Source organism: Staurois parvus, unplaced genomic scaffold, assembly GCF_062004578.1.
Source record: "Staurois parvus isolate SC_StPar_1 unplaced genomic scaffold, SC_StPar_1.0 ptg003071l, whole genome shotgun sequence".
NCBI lineage: Eukaryota > Metazoa > Chordata > Amphibia > Anura > Ranidae > Staurois > Staurois parvus.
Genome location: NW_028320867.1, coordinates 11,031 through 15,000, shown reverse-complemented (window position 1 = coordinate 15,000; position 3,970 = coordinate 11,031). Strand labels below are relative to the sequence as shown.

Sequence of the window (3,970 nt, the reverse complement as noted above, 5' to 3'; positions counted from 1 at the left end):
GCCAACAAATTCCAGCAGAAACTGTCCAAAAACTGCCAAGTTCAATGGATGCCAGACTTGTGATCTGCTATCAGATAAGGGCTCCTATGTTACAATGTAACGTGACCGCTTCAAATGGTTACAAAGTTACAATGTTGGGAAAAGTTGGATTGAAATAGCTTTTGATTTCAGTAAATTTGCTGCAAACACAACAAATGACAATTTTCAGTTCTTTACAACCTAGAAAGTGTTTGGAAACTTCCTGTGCGGAATAATCCGGAACACAAATCCTGTTATCATTAGGAGGTTTGTTCAATAAAATGTGAATTGTCCTCTTCTAGTTGTCACCTGAGAATTCTGCCGACTGATATTTACATCAATTATTGGGGGAAATGAGGAAATATCATCTGCAGAATCATTTGGAACACGGTGTAAATATCCAAAAAAAAAAAAAAAAACTAAATTAAACAAATAATTAAATGAAAACACAAAAAATTAATTTTTGGGGTTTGCGGATAAAAAAAATATAAATTGTGTTTTTATTTGTCGGTTTAGTTTTTATTCTCTATACAGTTTATACAATATTGTCGCATTACTTTTGAGGGGGTTATTAGGCGGTGTTGGTGGTCGGTGATATATTATTATTGTAATAGTTTGATATTTAATATCCTATTTGTATACTTTGTATCACTCGCGGATATTTCTATACATTGTACTCTGTGGGTTTATCACAACACACACATTCTGTATACGGAGTCGGGTCGGTGTCACCCGCGGCTCTAGTTGAACTCCTGATGGATGAGGACATTATACAGGGACTGGTGCCTTGTTGATACTCTTGTTCTGTGGGGGAGGGGAGGGATTGTACGTTTTTAATCCGTGGATTATATCTGTGGGGTGTTGTATGTTTGTGTCGTGTCATTTATAATAGTTATTTTTCCATTTTTTCATCCAATATTTGCAGCATTTGATTCAGGGTGCTGGTTTGGTTCCCGTACTCGGCACACGTGGTGGAGTTGGTTTGTTTTTGTGAATATTTTGGGTTTTGTAATATTTATATATATTTGAATATGTATTTTTTTTTTAGATTTTGGGGGGGTTTTAATATTTTTTTAATATTTTCGATTTTTTAAAATATTTTGCTCCATCTATAAAGGGCGGCAAAATAATTCCTTCTGTATTAAAATTTCCATCACTACAATATTTTCTGAATTATTAAAGGTGTTAATCAGACTCGCCGCTCATAACCACTCTACTCTTCAGACATCGCCCAATCACAAGGATGGAGAAGACCCCATGGGTGCAGCCACCGACCATGGAGGAGTTACCAAAGGCAGCAGATTTGATTGGAGGAGCCAAATGGGGTCAATGAGGAAACACAGGGATACGAGAGGTTCTATGAAGGGAGGGTCAGAGAGTGAGGATCAGGATAGGAAAGGCCAGAGAGTGGGGTGCTGGGTAGGGAGGGCCAGAGAGCAGGTTCTGAGGAAGGGAGGGCCAGAGAGGGAGTTCTGGGGAGGGCCAGAGAAGGAGTTCTGGGGAGGGCCAGAGAGGGAGTTCTGGGGAGGGCCAGAGAGGGAGTTCTGGGGAGGGCCAGAGAGGGAGTTCTGGGGAGGGCCAGAGAGGGAGTTCTGGGGGAGGGCCAGAGAGGGAGTTCTGGGGAGGGCCAGAGAGGGAGTTCTGGGGAGGGCCAGAGAGGGAGTTCTGGGGAGGGCCAGAGAGGGAGTTCTGGGGAGGGCCAGAGAGGGAGTTCTGGGGAGGGCCAGAAATCAGGGTTTGAGGAAGGGAGGGTCAGAAAGTGGGGTGCTGGGTAGGAAGAGCCAGAAAGCGGCGGGGTCAGGGTAGGGAGGGCCAGAGAGCAGCGGGGTCAGGGTAAGGAGGGCCAGAGAGCAGCGGGGTCAGGGTAAGGAGGGCCAGAGAGCAGCGGGGTCAGGGTAAGGAGGGCCAGAGAGCAGCGGGGTCAGGGTAGGGAGGGCCAGAGAGCGGCGGGGTCAGGGTAGGGAGGGCCAGAGAGCAGCGGGGTCAGGGTAGGGAGGGCCAGAGAGCGGGGTCAGGGTATGTGCATGCATTGAGGCTGATCTGAGGTCTGATGTGGATGCATTGGGGCTGATCTGAGGTCTGATGTGAATGCATTGGGGCTGATCTGAGGTCTGACGTGGATGCATTGGGGCTGATCTGAGGTCTGACGTGGATGCATTGGGGCTGATCTGAGGTCTGACGTGGATGCATTGGGGCTGGTCTGAGGTTTGACGTGGATGCATTGGGGCTGGTCTGAGGTCTGACGTGGATGCATTGGGGCTGATCTGAGGTCTGACGTGGATGCATTGGGGCTGATCTGAGGTCTGATGTGGATGCACTGGGGCTGAGCATGTTATGGGTTTGCACGCACACTCGGACACCAATGCGCCGTCGTTCAGCCATCATGCGGGTTGTCTAAATCCTCCGCCACCAATAAAACCGAGCAAACACAGCGCATGACACCGGCCACCATACCTGACACCAGCCACCATATCTGACACAAAGGCCCCCATACCTGACACCGGCCACCATACCTGACACAAAGGACTCCATACCTGACACAAAGGACACCATACCTGACACAAAGGCCCCCATACCTGACACAAAGGCCACCTTCTCCTTTAGGGTGGGCAGGACGTCAGTAGCTTTCAGTCCATCGTTCCGGAAGGAGCCTGAGAAGAGAGAGAAGAGAGAAGAGCGATCAGAACCCGGCCAGAAGAGGACAGATTATGTTCTACATTCTATAGAGGACGTGTACTGAAACTCCACACGATAAAGTGAATGTCAAGCAAAATCTCTTTTTTTTTTTTACTTTCAAGTAAAATGGAATTGGTCCAGGACCCTTGTCGGGTACTATCATTTTTCAGTTTGTGTTCCATTGGGGGGAATTCTCTTCACTTCCTCTCCCAGAGGCACAACAGGAAGTGAGAGGATTTCCTTGTGTCCGGAACTTCTTGATCCCAACACAATGGCAGCTCCTTCTGTACTACTGTGAACTCCGCTCAGCCATGTCCTGAAATGGACGACGTGGTCAGACTAGGTACACCCCGTCCCCTGCTCCCAGCGTCCCGTCCCCGTCCCCTGCTCCCAGCGTCCCGTCCCCGTCCCCTGCTCCCAGCGTCCCGACCCCGTCCCCTGCTCCCAGCGTCCCGACCCCGTCCCCTGCTCCCAGCGTCCCGTCCCCGTCCCCTGCTCCCAGCGTCCCGACCCCGTCCCCTGCTCCCAGCGTCCCGACCCCGTCCCCTGCTCCCAGCGTCCCGACCCCGTCCCCTGCTCCCAGCGTCCCGACCCCCCTGCTCCCAGCGTCCCGACCCCCCTGCTCCCAGCGTCCCGACCCCCCTGCTCCCAGCGTCCCGACCCCCCTGCTCCCAGTGTCCCGTCCCCAGTGTCTCGTCCCCGTCCCCTGCTCCCAGTGTCCTGTCCCCGTCCCCTGCTCCCAGCGTCCCGTCCCCGTCCCCTGCTCCCAGCGTCCCGACCCCGTCCCCTGCTCCCAGCGTCCCGACCCCGTCCCCTGCTCCCAGCGTCCCGACCCCGTCCCCTGCTCCCAGCGTCCCGACCCCGTCCCCTGCTCCCAGCGTCCCGACCCCGTCCCCTGCTCCCAGCGTCCCGACCCCGTCCCCTGCTCCCAGCGTCCCGACCCCCCTGCTCCCAGCGTCCCGACCCCCCTGCTCCCAGTGTCCCGTCCCCAGTGTCTCGTCCCCGTCCCCTGCTCCCAGCGTCCTGTCCCCCCTGCTCCCAACGTCTCGTCCCCTGCTCCAAGCGTCTCGTCTCCGTCCCCTGCTCCCAGCGTCCCATCCCCATCCCCTGCTCCGAGCATCTTGTCCCCATCCCCCGCTCCGAGCATTCCGTCCCCATCCCCTGCTCCGAGCATTCCGTCCCCATCCCCTGCTCCGAGCATTCCGTCCCCATCCCCTGCTCCGAGTGTTCTGTCCCTGTTTCCTGCTCATTATTGTCAGTTGATGGAATAGTTCCC

General features: G+C 53.5%; 1 protein-coding gene across 1 annotated transcript in view; it reads right to left on the bottom strand.

The window, feature by feature from the left end:
• LOC149428637 (kalirin-like) overlaps positions 1–2,686 on the bottom strand; it is a gene marked incomplete at its 3' end in the record, with an annotated part of 28,872 nt that extends 26,186 nt beyond the window's left edge. The window contains exon 1 of the mRNA XM_089667169.1: positions 2,595–2,686. The remainder of the gene's footprint in view (positions 1–2,594) is intronic.
• Between the last annotated feature and the right edge of the window lie 1,284 nt (positions 2,687–3,970).